This window comes from Physeter macrocephalus, chromosome 14 (assembly GCF_002837175.3).
Source record: "Physeter macrocephalus isolate SW-GA chromosome 14, ASM283717v5, whole genome shotgun sequence".
In the NCBI taxonomy this organism is placed as follows: Eukaryota; Metazoa; Chordata; class Mammalia; order Artiodactyla; family Physeteridae; genus Physeter; species Physeter macrocephalus.
The window spans coordinates 27,113,729-27,133,187 of NC_041227.1; the positions used below are offsets into that span (position 1 = coordinate 27,113,729).

Sequence of the window (19,459 nt, forward strand, 5' to 3'; positions counted from 1 at the left end):
AGTTTTGCAACAAAGTTCAGATAGTCTGAACATCAAAAGATTATTGTTAATTAAAGAAAACCAGATATCTCAAGTTAAGGAGTTTAGTGCTTTTCTATGTAGGGGAAGATGCAAGAGTCTGGGCTCACTGAAATCAATCCTTTGATATGCACCTCAGCTATCTGGGACCAGTATCCTGTGTTTTCTCATCCTGAGTTCCCTCAGGCTCACTGTTGGGAGTGGCTGCAGTCTGATAGCTGCTAGATGGCAGGTATTCTTTGTTTCTTTCCTGAGTTCCCTCAGGACTCATGAGCTCAGCGTTGGAGGGCTACAATCACTGATGACTGTGACATCCTTTGTTTATTGATATGGCAGGCAATATTTTATTTCTCAAAGTGGTGCTGGAAAAACTGGACAGCTACATGTAAAAGAATGAAATTAGAACTTTCTCTAACACCACATGCAAAAATAAACTCAAAATGGATTAAAGATCTAAATATAAGACCAGAAACCACAAAACTCCTAGTGGAAAACATAGGCAGAACACTCTGACATAAATCATAGCAATATTTTTTTAGATCTGTCTCTTAAAGCAGAAGAAATAAGAAAAAAAAAACCAACTAAACAAATGGGACCTAATTAAACTTAAAACCTTTTGCACAGCAAAGGAAACCATCAACAAAATGAAAAGACAAACTACAGAATGGGAGAAAATACTTCCAAATGATATGACTGATAAGGGGTTAATATCCAAAATATATAAACTACTCATACAACTCAACAACAACAACAAAACAAATAACTCGATTAAAAAATGGACAGAAGACCTGAACAGACATGTTTCCAAAGAGGATATGCAGATGGGCAACAGGCACATGAAAAGATGCTGAGCATCGCTAATCCTCAGGGAAATGCAAATCAAATCACGATGAGATATCACTTCACACCTGTCAAAATGGGTATCATCAAAAGAATACAAACAACAAATGTTGGCAAGGATGTGGAAAAAAGGGAACACTCATACACTGTTGATGAGAATGTAAACTGGTGCAGCCACCGTGGAAAACAGTATGGAGGTTTCTCAAAAAACTAAAAATAAAACTACCATATGACCCAGCAATTCCACTCCTGGGTATTTATCTTAAAGAAACAAAAACACTAATTCAAAAAGATACATGCACCCCAATGTCCATCACAGCATTATTTACAACTGCCAAGATATGAAAATAACCTAAGTGTCCAACAACAGATGAATGGATAAAGAAGATGTGGTATATATATATATATATATATATATATATATATATATACAACGGAATACTACTCAGCCATAAAACAAATGAAATTTTGCCATTTGTAGCAACATGGATGGACTTGGAGGGATGCTAAGTGAAATAAATCGAACAGAAATATATATAAGTCAGATATATGGTATCACTTATATGTGGAATCTAAAAAACACAACAAATGTGAATATAACAGAAAAAGAAACAGACTCACAGATATAGAGAACAAATTAGTGGTTACCAGTGTGGAGAGGGAAGTGGGGAGGGGCAATATAAGGGTAGGGGATTAAGCAGTACAAACTATTGTATATAAAATGAGCTACAAGGAAATACTGTACAACACAGGGAATATAGCCAATATTTTACAATAACTATAAGTGGAGCATAACCTTTAAAATTGTGAATCAGTATATTGTGCACCTGTATCATATAATATTTTACATCAACTATATTTCAATTAAAAAAGAAAAGAAGGGCTTCCCTGGTGGCACAGTGGTTGAGAGTCCGCCTGCCGATTCAGGGGACACGGGTTCGTGCCCCGGTCTGGGAAGATCCCACATGCCACGGAGAGGCTGGGCCCGTGAGCCATGGCCGCTGAGCCTGCGCGTCCGGAGCCTGTGCTCCGCAGCGGGAGAGGCCACAGCAGTGAGAGGCCCGCGTATCACAAAAAAAAAAAAAAAAAGAAAAGAAAATGGAAAATGTCCGTGAATCCTACTGGGGACAAAATCACACATTTTTTGAGGGAAATGCTAAATTTCAGTTAAAGGCTAGAAAAAATGAAGATGTAATGTTTTCCCCCATTCCTGTTCACAGACCCACAAAATTCCATCCATGACACTCAGAGTGCCAGGGAACCTAGGTTAAGAACAGGGGATGCTGAGGGCTGTGATTACCTTTCAGAGGGTTCCTCTAAAAGTCTGGTCATGGTTTTCAGTGCAGCCAAATCTGCCTTTTTTGAAGCCAGGCAGCAGTGGGAAAAGCTGGAGAGTGAGCAGGTATAGTGGGAGCAGGAACAGTGCATCAAAGTGGGCTCAGGACTCCTGCATCAGGATTCAGACCAGGACTCACGTGAATGCCCAGTGGTAGCCCTGGGGATCTGCATTTTAAATAGAAGCCCTGATGATAACTTTCACAAACATCCTAGAATTTCCCTGGTGCCTGTCCCAACCAGGGACTCAAGATAGAAGGAAAGAACCCTGGGATGATCCTCACACCTCCCCTGGCTGGAGTGCAAGTGGCATCATTGCCGGGACATGAGCCAGCAGCTTCTGGCCCCTCCAGGGCCCCTCCGTGTGTAAGTGATGCCTGAAACGTGAGGCCACACCGCCCCTTTGCCGGGAAACCTGAGTGGAGGAGTGTGCAGCTGGATTGAAGGGCTGGGAACTCACCGCCTCCTGCCCTGCCTCTCTCCCAAACTTCACCCACCTCCACATTCAATTCAAACAAGCCAAGGAGCATTGGCTGCCAGGAAAGGAGGCCGGCCACCATGAGGGCCTCAAAACACCCTGGGCCGAAGGTGTGCGTGGATGAGCGAGCCTTGTGAGCCAGCCTGGGGGCCAAGCGAGCCCTGCAGACCATGAGCTGCCAGCTCAAGGGCCTTGGGGAGGAAGGTGAGTTTATCCTCATCTCTGCCCACTCCCAGGTTTCCTGGGCAGCAGGGGATGGGGAAGCTGACAGCGCCTTCGAGGTGCAGGGACACAGGTTTGAATGCAGGGCCTGCCACTTGCTGGCTGAGCAACCTCAGTCTGGTTATCCAAGCTCTCCCTGCCTCATCTATGAAATGAAGGCAGCCATGGCCCCGTTGCAGGGCTGTTGGAGGGATGAAAAACGACCTGTCCTGTGCCTGAGTTAACACTGAGCAGCAGAAGCCATCAGAGCCTGCGGGGCTCTTTCAGCCGCCCCTGTCTTGGTTAGAGTCACCTTTCCTTAGCAATCCCTTCCACAGATTTCTCTATCTGTGTGTCTGGGCTTGCGGAGATGTTCTGACCTCATGACTTTCCAGGGTGTCAAAGAAATGTCAGGACTGGGAACTCTGGAGCTTGTTGAGTTAAATAGCTGGACCCTGGTTCCCTCTGAGGTGCTGTAAACCCTCTGAGGGTCCCCACAGTGAGACGGGGCAGTGCAGGGAAGGGGACTTTCCAGAGGTCAGTGGGTCATCCCTGTTGCATCTTTTACAGGACGAGGTGGCACGAGGGGGCGGGCGAAGAGCAGCTCTCCTGGCACAGGTGAGATGGGGTGAGGTGTCCTGGGGAGCCCCAAGGCCCAGCCACCCACCAGCCTTCTCTTCCATTCTCCTGCTTCCCTCCCTCCCTCCCTTTCACCGTAAGGAGCCCTCCCAATGCAGATAGTTTAACTGGGGAGGAGGCTGAGTTCTGGTCAGAAAGGGCCTGCCCTCAGCCACAGGAGTCAAGGGAGAGGCCCAGAGTTAGTGACACTGAGCTGAGCCTCAGGGAGGAGTGAACATTCACCAGCCTGGGAAGCCGGGCCTCCGTTCCAGGCAGCTGTTAGGAGGTGGAGCCAGAGCTCACACCCAGGCCACCTGACTCCAGAGGGCACACCCTTACCCTCCACAAAATACCAGCAGTGGTGGGTCACCTTCCCATCGGGAAAGCAGACACAGCTCCTCTGTGAGCCAGTGAAGGCTTTACATGGAGGGGGCGACCTGCTCCACAAGGAGCTGAAGAGCCAGCGGAAGTAACGGGGGAAGACTGTCCACTGCCAGGAGGGCAGGAGCCACATGAATGGGTCAGGCATCCTGCACTTCAGGTCAGGAGACATGTGGTTATGGTGCCCTTCTCTCCTCCTCGCATCCCAGGCAGGGCCCTGCTTATAGGTGAGGAAACAGAATCTCAGGAGGTGACGGACTTCTTGGTGGGGGTGGGGGTGCTGGGAGAGATCCTCTTACCTCATTCTGAGAAGGACTTGTCCTGACCCCATGCTGGCACACGGTACATGGAGGAGCTGGCCCCAGGATCCACCCCCATCTGCCTCCTCTGCCCGGCCCTTCCTCTTGCACCTACTGCTCCCCCACTGCCAGGGTCCTAAGCCCTTGGTGAAGCAGCCCCGTGATGCGGGGGTTGGGGGGGGCACCCAAGAGCGAGATGTGCAGAGGAGCCTGGACTCTTGGGCACGCGGGAGGAGCCATGGAGGCACCACTGGCATCTCAACACTCCTTCCTATCCCCAGAGCTGCCCCATGGCCACTGTCCCTCCTCCCCACCCCACCTGCCTCCACATCCAGTCCTCACATCTCTCCAGAGTCTTGGGAGTGAGTGTGAGAAAGTGCACGGTGCTCAGTGGGGCTGGACGAGGACCTGTCCTCCAGGAGGGTCAGCTCCCTTGGTGACACTGTGTGTAGGATGCTCGGGTCTGGTCCTCCACATTCCATTTCCCTGCTGTCTTCCAGTTGCTGTCCCATCTGCACCCATCCTGGCTCCCCCTCCGCCATCCCTGAAGGGGTGGGCCTTGTGGGGGTCACCTGTGGGCGAATGGTCCTTGAGCAGGACTGAAATGGAAAGTTATTTTGCCTAAAACACAAACCTTTTTCTACTGAAATATGCCACATACACACCCCTCCCCCACCCCTTGCTATCTTCCCTTCTGCATAGAAAAGAGGAAGTGAGTCAAAATTTTAACTTCAGGGACCCAAATGGTCAAGGGAGGCAGTGAAGTTCAATAATGGGAATCCGTTAAATGAACTGGAACACAATTACATAAAGATTTCCATTTTAAATCTCCTGTGGAGTCACCTCTGAGGGACCTAAATCCTATACCTTCAGCTTATGTTCTACAAGAAGGAAAACAATGTCTGAGAATACAAAGTTTGTTTCTCAAAATAATTACAGTTTTTTATTCCATTAGTTGAAAAGGAGGATCAGAATTCTCCCTCCTCTTGTATCATTTGGTGAACATACTTAACTGTTAAGAGTTGGAGGGTGAGCCAGACCCACTGTGTCTTCCGGCTTCTCTATTTTCCTTTCAGCCTATTTTTCGCTCTGAATTTTCTGACTTGAGTCAGGTGCATAAACGTGAGGAAGCCTGTTAAGTGTAAACGAGTGTATTCGGGGCTTGGAAGTCTTCCTAATGTGACAGCTGCCTTCCTAGCTCCTAAATTATGCATTACGTGGAGTCTATTGAAAACTGACTATGAAAGAAAAACTAAAAAAGCAGCTTGCTTTCTGTGTAAAAGTGGTTGGGGAAGATTGAAAGGCAAATTCTGGCTTGCTTTCCACATTCCACGTGAATTCCATTCAGTTGGGAAATGAGATTACAACAGGAATTACAGCTTGGAGAAAATATGCGAACCACCAAGTTACATCTACAGTGCTTGGAAGAATGCCTGGTACGGTTCATTACCAAAGAGAAAACTGTTTCTTATCTGACTGAGGATACACAGTTCAGAAGAGGATACAAACGTATATTGACTTTCTCACTCAGTCTTTTTTTTTTTTTAATTGTATTTTTTATTTTTTTATTTTTTTATTTTTGGCTGTGTTGGGTCTTAGTTTCTATGCGAGGGCTTTCTCTAGTTGCGGTGAGTGGGGGCCACTCTTCACTGCAGTGCGCGGGCCTCTCACTGTCGTGGCCTCCCTTGTTGCGGAGCACAAGCTCCAGATGCGCAGGCTCAGTAGCTGTGGCTCACGGGCCTAGTTGCTCCGCGGCATGTGGGACCTTCCCAGACCAGGGCTCGAACCCGTGTCCCCTGCATTGGCAGGCAGATTCTCAACCACTGCGCCACCAGGGAAGCCCTCTCACTCAACCTTGTCAAGCAATATGGAACTGCTCTTTGATGACCATGAGACCCTTCTCCTTAATTCCTTGCCCACCCTCTCTGTTCCTCTGCCCTCTCTGAGAGCCTAGCTCAGTTCTATAGCTCCTCCCTGGGATCACAGCTGTGGTGGCACATACTTTTTCACACTTGCTCCCATGTCTTTGGAGGAAGTAGATTTGTTTCTGGCCAAAGCCTTTCAGACTATGGGAAAGAGCATCTGTAGGACAAACCCATCTTTCATGGCTGATACTGAACAGATTCCTAACCTGGATGAGTTATTATCACACTTAAATAATTTGTTGTTACATTGTCTTACCAAAACCCTCTTCCCATAGCAAGTGAGGTGGAGAAGACGTTAGGGTAGGAGTGGGTGAAGAAAACCTACCCTGCCACACATGCAATCACCTGTCTTTGAGTCTGTAACTAGCACTCAGTACTTTTCAGTGTACTTACACCAGGTGTCTCATCAGACCCTGCAGTCATCGCAGCAATTGGAAACCAAGTCCCAAAGACATGGAGATTGTTAATGGTGGAGTCAGACCCTTGTTTGATGCCTCTTCTTGCCTTCACAACAAGTGAAGCAACCACAGCAAACATGCTCATAGGGTCTGCCCCACAGTGACTGGGAACCACTGTCCCCACCCTCAACAGCCTCTTCAATGCTGCTAGCATCATCCTTTGATGCAGATCACATCTGGTCGATGCTCCAGTATTACACTCTCTCCCTCCAGATTTCCCGCTGCTCCCCAAGGGTATGCATTGCTCTCTGGGCAACTTCCTCTCTCCATGCTCCCTGCCCCAGCACCAACCATACCCGAGACTCGACTCTGCCCTGGTCACCCATGCCCCAGACCTCTTGGCATTTTCACTGGAGCCCTTCAAGCCCCCGTTTCCTTTGCCCAGAATCCCCCCACCTCACTACCACCACTACCGCTCTCTATCTCCACCCCTTTCTTCTCTTGCCAAACTCATGTTCATCCTTTAAGACTCAGAGGAAACATCAGTTCTTGGTGAAGCATTTCCAACCATCCCAACCATAATTCATCACTCTCCCTCTGTAGTTCCAAGATCTTTTTTTCTTTAGTCCACCTTTCATTCCTTCTTTTAAAAAAAATACGTTTATCTAAGTTATTGTCAAGATCTGGCTCCCTAAATATCACCAACACAGTCTGTTGATAAGACAAAGCCGATTTATTGCTTACAGCAAGCAAAGTCTTGACAATATCTCAGAGAGGGGAAGGTAAGTCAGAATTTATTAAGAAATGAAAGTTTGGGCTTCCCTGGTGGTGCAGTGGTTGAGAGTCCGCCTGCCGATTCAGGGGACAAGGGTTCGTGCCCCGGTCCGGGAGGATCTCACATGCCGCGGAGTGTCTGGGCCCGTGAGCCATGGCCGCTGAGCCTGCACGTCTGGAGCCTGTGCTCCTCAACGGGAGAGGCCGCAACGGTGAGAGGCCCGCGTACCGCAAAAAAAAAAAAAAAAAAAAAAGAAAGAAAAAAAAAGAAATGAAAGTTTGATTTAGGATAGGACTTTCAAAGTGACGGCTTGATTAGGATTGGGTAAGAATCACAATATAACAATCCACAATAAACAGCAAGGCCAGGATTTTGAAGCAAAGCATTGAAAAAAATCTTAGGGAGCAAATTAAAGTCTGTTATGCTTTCCACTGCAGAGCTGATGGGTCTTTGGGAAAATTCTGTAATGAGCAATCAAGCCATTTGCTGGTCAGGGATTCCTGGAAAAATAAAGTCATGCTAATGAAGACAGAGGCATAGCACAACATCATCTTCATATAGACACTAAGGTGTAATTGGGCTTCTCCATGTCCAGGCTGAATGTGGGGAAATGGCTTCAGTTCTCAGTTTGTCTTTGTGGTCATTCTTCATCCTGAGCTGACAGACTGACCATCAAATATCTGAGGGTATCAATTCAGATCTTCACTGCTGTTTGAGGTGTCATAATTGCATGTCAATTGTCTGCTGAAAAGTTGTTTCTGCTGGTGGTCCTTTCAACCTGTGTATCAGGTTTTCCAGTTCTTTTTGATGGATGACCCTTTGTTGGATCATTTGATGCACAGCAGCTGTGTAATAGAATTCAAAACTCTGGAGATCACACATATGAACACGGAATGCAGACAAATACTAAGAGGATTATGACCAGAGTCATATATAGCCCACTTTTCAGCCAGGAGCCAAGAGTGCCCAGACTGAACAAGAAAACAGATCTCATGCCCAATCTGAGGTGTTCACAGAACTACATATGGGGTCATTAGACATATTATCCAGTTTTATGATATCTTCATTTACTACCTGGATCTTTTTAGCAATGTTAAAGATCTCTGAGAGGTCTGCAGGAATGTGAGTACAACATTCTTTCCCTGAAACAACTCATATTACCCTTGAGAGGTCAATATTATATCTAAAGCAGCTCTGTTCTGAACCTCTAAGGAGATAAATTCTACAGCCTTAGTGGCATTGCCTGAGTCCTACTGCTTTTTTCTCTCAATCATAAGGTTCACCCTACTATCTGGGCCTCTTGTAAAGTATGAAATGAAGAGTCCTGAGGAGAGAAGAAAGAAATCCAGAATTCCCCTAGAGTAGTTAGGGTTTCAGTTCTGGAATCAGGGCCAGTTTTTCTCCTTTTTCAATGAAACTATCTGCTGATCTCTTTTTCCTAGAGGACAAACCAATGGGCCAAAATGGAGCCTGGGTAATGTCAAAGGCAATCTTGAGAGTCGGTATTAGTATACCAACATAATAAGTTCCTGTCCAATTTGTGGGTAGTAGCTAGCAGGCTTCTGTGCCAGATTCAATACCAGTCATTGAGGGACACCCAGTGACCTGGTTTTGGCCAACTGATTTCTTACAAGGAACTGGGACCAAGGGAAGCTGGTTGGCTCCCAAGGCTCCTTTTTGCCAGTTCATGGGTGAATTGCAGCTGGGAATTAGAGTCATTCCAAGGAGTGATTAAGGATGCAAACAGCAATATTAGAAACAGGGATTATAAGTAACACAGTTAAAAGTAGCCTTAAGTGAGTGAGAGGATAGAAGATAGGTAAAAGAATAGAAAACAGAGGAATACAGATCATAAAGTAGCAATCTGTGGTCTTGTTCTGTGGATCTTGGGCTCAGCTGTATATATCCAAAGGCTGTCTGCTTCAGGGTGGCTCCTAAGAACCCTCAGCCTGAGGTCACCAGTAGGGACAATCTTCCAGTAATTTGAGGATGGTTTATGTCTCTTTAGTTGAAGGACATGAATTCAAGAATCAACCTGCTTAAGCATTTCACTGCTTTGCTAGTTGTTAACAGTACCTGACAGAGTCCTTCCAGTCAGGGTTCTGAGACAGTCCTTTGATGAAGACAAAAACTCTGGCCTACAGCTGAGGTTTCAAGGAAGCTTTGGGGTAAAACAAATAGTATCTGTAGGTAACAGGGACTTAAAATGGCTGTGGTTAACTTATTACTGATAACTGTCAAAAGTGAAATATTTCATAGCAGTAATGAAATTGACAAGGAAATTTAGTTGTTTCTGTAGCACACAAAACAAACACAATTAAGGCAATCTAAAAGTTTTGAACAGAATGTCTATAATAATTAAGCATGTCTTTATAGACAATGAACATTATATCAGATTTATAAAGATAGTTAAACAGATAAAGATATCTTGAGGTATAAAACAATTTTAAAAAGACATATACATAATATACCAAAATATACCAAGCATGTAAGAAAAATATATCAAGACTATATCAAGTAAAGAGATTCGGTAGATCTGGAGTAGGTCCTAAGTATGCGTATGTTAATAAAACTCCATAGGTAAGTTTGATGTTCATCCCCAGTTGAACAGCACTGGCCTTAAAAATGCTAGATTCAAATTTTAAAAGATTGTTATCAAATAAACATTTTAAATGATAACTAAATTATGACTGATAATTATAGTGCTGCCTAACATGAGAAAATCATCATCAGGACTCTGATAAATAGAAACCAATCTTGGCAGCAAAGGCATTGAAAAATCTCTAGGAGCAGCTAGAGCATACAATTGCTGAAATATTTAACATTTGACCTATACCAGTTTAACCTAGAAAAGGCTAAGCATCTCTTCTGATTTGACACCACTTCCCATGAAACTCCAACAGTAACATATCAAATAACCCTAACTGCTTCTGGAACCTTTCTTTTTTAAGAGATGGAAAAACAAATCTTTGTGACTTCCCAGGGCCCTCTAGGAAATCACAAAGAAAGTTTTAGATACAAAAGATATTCTGAAAGTTATTTTACTTCATTTTACACTTAGGAGTCAATCTTAGAAACAAAAATGAAATCAAAATTTTTCAGATTTGATGGGAGTTCCCTGGTGATCCAGTGGTTAGGACTTGGTGTTTTCACTGCAGTGGCCCTGGTTCAATCCCTGGTTAGGGAACTGAGATCCGGGAAGCCATGCAGCACGGCCAAAAAAAAAAAAAGCTTTCAGGTTTGAACACAAGATAGGATCATGGATGCCTTGGAAACAATATTTGACTACTCATCTGAAAGTGACAAAAAAACTTTAAAAAATATACTTAGAGGGTAACATGATCACCTACCAAGAACCTTAGCCCTTCATAAGTGAGGAAGCTTTGTTTTCCTAAATAATCAAAGCCATAATAAAGCCAACACAAAACACAAAAAATTATTGTGGGAAGACTCAGAATCTTTGCTATATAGGCAGATAAAGGACGGGGGTGCTTTACATTGTAAATGAAGGCAACTAACAGTAAACTATAAAAATAAACAGAAACAAGCCCATCAAAACTGAGCAGATTTTGTTAGGATTTTAACAGGTTTCATAGCTTCTCAGACTCATTATTTACCCATCTATAATCCAAGGCCAGTAAAATTCCCTTTCCATGAACCTTCTGCTATTTTCTATATCCATTCAGGTTTTGTCCTTCACCATGCTCCATTCACTCTGCAACAGCCTGTCATTTCATTTTAGGACAAACCTATTCCTTTTCCCTTAACAAAAACACATTTTTTACTTTGCATACAAAGTTGTGCCTTTCTGTCAAGACTATTCATAGTAGAGACTCACTGAATTATAACCCTTAACTGAAAGAACTTCTATCTCACAGAATAAGCTGGGAAGATGGATAATTGTCAGCTGTCACACATCAGCATTTTAGACTAGCAGAACTCATGAGTACACATAACACAACTTTCTGCAAACAAACACAACCCACACATTTTTCAAAGGGACAGAAATGTACATGTTCATTTACAGACACAAAGATATTACTTCTAGGTAGCATATTTTTTAAAAAGAAGCAAAAGGATACAAACTTAAAATCTTGCTTAGTAATCAATGTTTCAGAATTTCATCTTACTTAGAAATGATCTAGGCATCCAATGAATACCATTAACTCAATTTAGTATCAGTCCAAAGTTTCAAGATACCTATAAATCTTGGAAATTAATCTTTCAGCTGGAATACTATAAAACTTATATACTGGGCTTCCCTGGTGGCGCTGTGGTTGAGAGCCCGCCTGCCGATGCAGGGGACACGGGTTCGTGCCCCGGTCCGGGAAGATCCCACATGCCGCGGAGCGGCTAGGCCGGTGAGCCATGGCCGCTGAGCCTGCGCGTCCGGAGCCTGTGCTCTGCAATGGGAGAGGCCACAACACTGAGAGGCCCGCGTACCGCAAAAACAAACAAACAAAAACCATAAATACTATTGAAATCAAATGTTCAGAATGATGAATCAATTTAATTAAGCACAGATTTATGTATTTCATAATCTTAAACTTTAAGTAGAAGTATCGCTAGCATATTTAATCAATGAACCTATATAAGTTTAGGATACCTATGTAGAATAAAAGTATGATCTTGTGTTGTATTTAATGCTGAAAAATCAAAGAAGGCATGTTTCTTTTTATTAAACCAGACATAATAAACTAGTTCATTTGCCAAATTTTTACCAAATTTCTACGATTTTTTTGAATATGTAATTTATATAAACACATTGATATCTTATAAACCAATCAAATGAGCTCCTTTAATCTTTAGAGAAACTTCTCCTTGAGATGTCCCTTGGAGCATCTCATTGATCAATGATTTCATTTTTTAATAGATTTTATCTTTTAGAATAATTTTAGATTTACAGGAAAATTGCACAGAATATACAGATTTCCCATATATAATCTTCTTTCCTCCTCTCACCCCAGCTTTCCCTATTATTAACATCTTGCATTAGTGTGCTATATTTGTTACAATTAATGAACCAATATTGATGCATTATTATTAACTAAAGTCTACAGTTTACGTTAGGGTTCACTCCTTGTGTTGATACATTCTATGGGTTTTTTTCCTTTTTTAAAAATTGAAGTATAAAAAAATCTATGGGTTTTAACAAATCCACCATTACAGTATCATACAGAATAATGTGCCTTAAAAATGTCCCTCCCCTTTCCCCTGCCCTCCTGGCAACCACTGATCTTTTATTGTTGCCATAGTTTTGCCTTTTCCAGAATGTCATATGGTTGCAATCATACAGTATGTAGCCTTTTCAAACTGTCTTCTTTCAGTTAGGAATATGAATTGAAGGTTCCCCCATGGTTTTTTTTTTGTTTTTTTTTTTGGCCGTCTGCCTGGCATGCGGGACAAATCCCCCACCAGGGATCAAACCCACGCCCCCTGGAGTGGAAGCGTGGAGTCTTAACCACTGGACCGCCAGGGAGGTCTCAGTTCCGCCACGTTTTTTCATGGCTTGATAGCTCATTTCATTTTAACACTGAGTAATATTCCACTGTCTGTGTGTATCACAGTTTGTTTATTCAGTCACCCATTGAAGGACATCTTGATTGCTTCCAATTTTTGGCAAATATAAATAAAGCTGATATAAACATTTTTAGGTTTTTGTGTGGACCTAAGTTTTTGTGTAGACCTAAGTTTTCAATTCATTTGGGTAAACATCTAGGAGTACAATTGCTGCATCATAGGGTAAACCTACGTTGAGCATTTTAAGAAACTGCCAAACTGTCTTCCAAAGTGGCTGTACCATTTTGTATTCCTATTAGAAATAAATGATAGTTGTGGCTGTTCTACATCCTCACCAGCAATTGGTGCTGTTAGTCTACTGAATTTTAGTCATTCTGGTAGCTGTGTAGTAGTATATTCTTGTTTTAATTCGCAGTTCCCTGATGACATGTGATAACATTTTTTCATATGCTTATCTCCCATCTGTATATTTTCTTTGGTTAAGTATCTGTTCAGGTATTTTGTCCACTTTTTTTATTGAGTTTTTCTTACTGTTGAGTTTTAATAGTTCTTTGTATATTTGTGTACAAATTCTTTGTTGAATATGTGTTTTACAAATATTTTCTTCCAGCACATGGCTTGTATTTTCATTTTCTTCTTAACTGTCTTTTGCAGAGCAGAACTTTTAAATTTTAATAAAGTCCAACTTATCAAATTTTTCTTTCACAGATCATGCTTTAGCTGTTTTATCTAAAAAGTCTTTTCAAAACCCAAGATCACTTAGATTTTCTCTTATATTATCTACTGGGAGTTTTATAGTTTTGCATTTTGTATTTAGATCTATGATTCATTTTAAGTTTATTTTTGTGAAAGGTATAAGGTCTGAGTCTAGATTTTTTTTTCTTGACATATGATGTGATGTTCAGTTGTTCCAGTACCATTTGGTGAATTGTCTTTCCTCCTTTGTCAAAGATCAGTTGGCTATATTTGTGTGAGTCTATTCCTGGGCTCTCTATTCTGGTCCATTGATCTATTTGTCTGTACTTTCACTGATATCACACTGCCTTGTTACTGTAGCTTTATAGTAAGTCTTGAAGTTGGGTAGTGTCAGTCCTTCAACCTTTTTCTTCTCTTATGTTGGCTATTCTGGATCTTTTGCTATTCCATATAAACTTTAGAATAAATTTATCAAAATTCACAAAATGACTCATTGAGATTTTGATTGGGACTGTGTTGAATCTATTGATGAAATTGGGAAGAGCTGACATCTCAGTAATATTGAGGCTTCTTATCCATGAACATAAAATAGCTCTCCATTTATTCAGATATTTGACTTCTTTCATCAGAGTTTTGTAGTTTTCCTCATATAGACCTTACATAGTTTGTTAGATTTATACCTAAGCATTTCATTTTTTGGTACTAATGTAAATGATGTTTTGTTTTTAATCAATTCCAATTTTCTCATTACTGGTATATAGGGCTTTGGCATGTTAAATTTTTTTTTAAGCAGCAATAACTATTTATCATCTCATACAGTTTCTGTGGGTTAGAAATCTGAGAATGGTTAGCGATGTGGTTCTGACTCCTGATCTCTCAAGAGGGAGTGGGTGAGATGGTGGCTGGGGCTGCAGTCTCATCTGAAGGCTTGGCTAGGGCTGGAGGATCTGCTCCAGTCACATGGCTGTTGGCAAGATGATGCTGGTCAATGGCAGGAGGGCTCAGTTCCTCCCCACATTGACGTCCCCCTAGGGCTACTTGAGCATTCTCACAACATGGTGGCCAGCTTCCCTCAGAGCAAATGAGCCGGTTGCTTGGGGGTTCCTCCCATCTTCCTGGGCATCAAGGTCCCCCACCAGCATCCGGGAGACGCCCTAGTTGTGGGGAGATGCAAACTCCACGCCTTCCCACACAGCCATCTTGAATCGCCCCCACCCACCCGCCCCGGCACATTAGCTTTGCATTCTGCAGCCTTGCTATAATCACTTTTTAGTTCTAGGAGGATTTTTTGTGGATTCGTTGAGATTTTCTACATAGATAATAATATAATCTGTAAACAAAGACAGTTTTATTTCTTCCTTTCCAATCAGTATACCTTTTATTTCTTTTTCTTGTTTTATTGCATTAGCTGGGACTTCCAGTAAAATGTTGAATAGGTAAGAAGGAACATCCACATCTTGTTCCCAATCTGAGGGGAAAAGCATATAGTTTCTCACCATTAACTGTGATATTAGCTGTAGGTTTTTGTAAAAATTCTTTATCAGGTTGAGGAAGTTCCCATCTACTTTTAGTTTGCCAAGAGGTTTTATTATGAATGGGTGTTGTATTTTTTCAAATGCTTTTTCTGAATCTATTGATATGATAATATTATATTTTGGCATTATCATGTTGGTATGATGGATTATATTAATTGATTTTCTAATATTGAATCAGTCTTGCATACCTGGAATAAATCCCACTTGGTTGTGGTATGTTATTCTTCATATATATATTTTAGTTTTGTTTTGTTTTGTTTCTTTTGCCATGCCATGCAGCTTGTGGGATCTCAGTTCCCTGACCATGGATTGAACCCTGGCCATGGCAGTGAAAGCCTGGAATCCTAACTACTAGGCCACCAGGGAACTCCCAATTTGCTAATGTTTTATTGAGGATGTTCACATCTATGTTCATGAGGGATACTGATCTGTAATTTTCCTTCTATGCAATGTTTTTGTCTAGTTTTGGTATTAGGGTAATGCAAGTTTCATAAAATGAGTTGGGAAGTATTCCCTAATAGAAATTTTATGGAAGAGATTGTAAAGAAATTATATTTCTTCTTTAAACATTTGGTGGAATTCACTAGTGAAACCATCTGGGCCTGGTTTTGGGTTTGTTTGGTTGGTTTTTGGCTTGGGTTTTGTTTGTTTGTTTGTTTGTTTAAGATTAATTGTTGATTCAATTTCTTAAATAGATATAGACCTATTCAAATTACCTATTTTTTCTTGTATGAGTTTTGGTAAATTGTGTCTTTCTAGGAATTTGTCTATTTCATCCAAGCTGTCAGATTTATAAGCATCAAGTTTTTTATAATATTCCTTTACTACCCTTTTAAAGTCCATGTGATAATAGTGATGACTACTCTTTCATTTCTGATATTAGAAATTTGTGTTTTCTCACTTTTTTCCTTGGTTTGCCAGACAAGAGGTTTATCAATATTACTGCTCTTAAAAAAAAAAACTTTTGGTTTCATATTTTCTCCATTGCTTTCCTGTTTTAAATTTCATTGATGTCTTGTTCTAATTTTCATTATTTCTTTTCTTCTGCTTACTTTGGATTTAATTTGCCCTTCTATTCTAGTTTCACAAGGTGGAAGCTTAGATAATAGATTTTTAAGTGCCTTCTAATGTATGTATTCAGTACTACAATTTCTCTCTAAGCACTCCTTTTGCTGCATCCACAAATTTTGATAAGTTTTATTTTCATTTAAATTTAATTCAAAGTATTTTAAAATTTCTCTTGAGACTTCTTGTTTGTCCCATGTGTTATTTTAAAATGTATTGTTCTGTCTTCAAATATTTTGGTATTTTCCAGTTATTTTTCTGTTACAGATTTCTAGTTTAATTCCATTGTGATCTGACCTCATACTTTGAATAATTTCTATTCTTTTAAATTTGTTAACATATGTTTACGGGCCAGAATGTTGTCTATCTTGGTGAATGTTCCATGTGAGCTCAAGAAGAATGTATGTTCTGCTGTTGTTGGATGAAGTGTTTTATAAATGTCAATTAGATCCAGTTGATTGATTGTGCTGTTCAGTTCAATTATGTCCTTACTGATTTTCTGCCTACTGTATCTTTCAATTACTGATAGAGGTGTGTTGAAGTCTCCAACTATAGTAGTGGATTTGTCCATTTCTCCTTGCAGTTTTATCAGATTTTGCCTCACATATTTTGGTGCTCTGTTGTTAGGTGCATACATATGAGAGATTATTTTGTCTCCTTAGAGAAATGACCTCTTTATCATTATGTAATGCCCTACTTTATCCCAGGTAATTTTCCTTGCTTTGAAATCTGTTTGTCAGAAATTAGTACAGTTACTCTAGCTTTCTTTTGGTTAGTGTTAGCATGATATTTTTTTCTCCATCCCTTTACTTATAGTCTATATGTGTCTTTATATTTAAAGTAGATTTCTTGTAGACAACATATAGTTGTCTTTTTTTATCCACTTTGACAATCTCTGTCTTTAATTGCTTCATTTAGACCATTAACATTTAAAGTGATTATTGATATAGTTGGATTAATATTTACCATATTTGTTGCTGTTTTCTATTCACTGCCCGTGTTTTTTGTTCCTATTCTTGTCTTCCACTCTTGTTCTGTGTTTTGTGGTTTTGATTGAGCATTTTATATGATTCCAATTTCTCTCCTTTTTTAGCAAATTATACTAAATACTACATTTTCACTTTTTTTAGTGGTTGCACCAGAGTTTGCAGTATACATTAACAACTAAGCCAAGTCCACTTTCAAGTAACACTATACCTCTTCATGGATAGTGCAGGTACTTTATAAGAGAGTGTTCCCAATTCCTCCTTCCCATCCCTTTAACATTGCTGTCATTCATTTCACTTATCCATTAGCTATAGTCATCTAATATATTGTTGCTATTATTATTTTAAAACTCTTATCTGTTAGATTAAGAGTAAGAAACATAAAAGATTTTATACGTCATTTGTTCCTTCTTGAATTCTCTTTCTTTATGTATATGCAAGTTTCTGACCTACATCATTTTCCTTCTCTGAAGAACTTATCATTTCTTTCAAGGCAAGTCTAGTCAATTTTTGTTTGTCCCAGAAAGTCTTTATTTCTCCTTTATGTTTGAAGAATAATTTTGCTGGATACAAAGTTCTAGACTCTGGGGTGTTTTTTTTTTTCCTTTCAGCACTTTAAAATATTCCACTTCACTCTTGTCTTGCTTGTGTGGTTTCTGAAGAGAAATCATATAATTCTTATCCTTGTTTCTCTAGACGTAAAATGAGTTTTTTTCTTCCCCCTTCTGGCTTCTTTCAAGATTTTTTTCTCTGTCTTTGATTCTCTGTAATTTTAATACAATATACTAGGTGGAGATTTTTTGACATTTGTCCTTGTTGGTGTTCTCTGAGCTTCCTGGATCTGTGGTTTGGTGGCTGTCATTGATTTTAGACAATTTTCAGCCATTATTACTTCAAATATTTCTTCTATTCCTTTCTCTCTTTCTTCTCCTTCTGGTATCCCCATTACTCTATGTTACACATTTTGTAATTGTCTCACAGTTCTTTGGATATTTTGTTCTATCTTTTTATCCTTTTTTCCATTTGCTTTTCAGTTTGGGAAGTTTCTATTGACATATCTTCCACTCTACTGATTCTTTTTTTTTTTTTTTTTTCGGTATGCAGGCCTCTCACTGTTGTGGCCTCTCTCTGTTGCAGAGCACAGGCTCCAGACGTGCAGGCTCAGTGGCCATGGCTCACGGGCCTAGCCGCTCCACGGCATGTGGGATCTTCCTGGACTGGGACATGAACCCGTGTCCCCTGCATTGGCAGGTGGACTCTCAACCACTGAGCCACCAGGGAAGCCCTCTACTGATTCTTTACTTGACTATGATCAGTCTACTAATGAGCCCATCAAAGGCATTCTTCATTTCTGTTACAGTGTTTTTGGTTTCTATCATTTCCTTTCAATTCTTCTCTAGAGTTTCAATCTCTCTGCTTACACTACCCATCTGTTTTTGTATGTTGTCCACCTTTTCCATTAGATCTGTTAGCATATTAATCATAGTTATTTTAAATTCTTGGTCTGATAATTCCAGAACTTCTGCCATATCCAAGTCTGGTTCTGATGTTTGCTCTGTCTCTTCAGAGACAGAGTGTTTTTTATCTCTTAGTATGCTTTGTAATTGTTTGCTGAGAGCCAACATGATGTACTGGGTTAATGGAACCGAGGTAAATAGGCCTTTAGTATGATGTTTTATGTTTGTCTGGCTAAGTGTTAGGCCATGTTCATTGTTCACTGTAGCTGTAGGTGTCAGAGGACTCAATTTCCTTTAGTGTCCTTGTTCTTGTCTCTCCTGTTGTTTTGAGTTTCCCTAGGAACTCCTTTTTTTTTTTTTTTTTATACTTGAGTCCTGTTTATGTGGTGGTGACGTATGGGGCAGGGGAAGTGCTATAATCCTATGACTAGATTTCAGTCTTTAGTGACCCTGTGCCTTTAGGCTGTGACCTTCACAAGAGCTTCTCAGCCTTCTCCCCGCAGCCTTTGGTGACACAAGAAGTCTAGAGGTGGCTGGAGTGGGGGTATTTCCATTCCTCCAGGTCAATAAAGCTGGTAAACTCTGGTCAGTTAAGCTCACTCTGGTAAAATAGTTTCCCTGGAGCATAGATGTAATGGAAAATCTCTGTTTTTTTTCTTTCCCACATAGGGAAAAACCCAATTCTTCCCTACTGTGAGTTTCTTCCCTTTGTGTCTCCTTTACTACTCAGGCAGAACACTTCACTTCTGATATTTCTTGTCACCAAATGTATGGAAGTTTTCCCTTACAACAGTGTGACACTAGTTGGGTGTCCCACAGTATAAGTCAATTCTGACACTACCTACTCAGACCCAAAGGCTTATTTCCCCAAGACTGCAACCTACCCCCACTTCAGATATCAATCACAAGCCCAGGTCCTTCTGACCAATCAG

The 19,459-nt window shown here is 41.0% G+C and overlaps 1 protein-coding gene across 1 annotated transcript in view; it reads left to right on the forward strand.

Annotated features, from left to right (window-relative positions):
• The first annotated feature begins 2,847 nt into the window (after positions 1–2,847).
• The window catches only part of TMC2 (transmembrane channel like 2), an 89,361-nt gene continuing 72,749 nt past the window's right edge, over positions 2,848–19,459 (forward strand). Inside the window, exons 1-2 of the mRNA XM_007127154.3 lie at positions 2,848–2,875; positions 3,443–3,490. The gene's annotated coding sequence lies outside the window, so the exon portion shown is untranslated. The remainder of the gene's footprint in view (positions 2,876–3,442; positions 3,491–19,459) is intronic.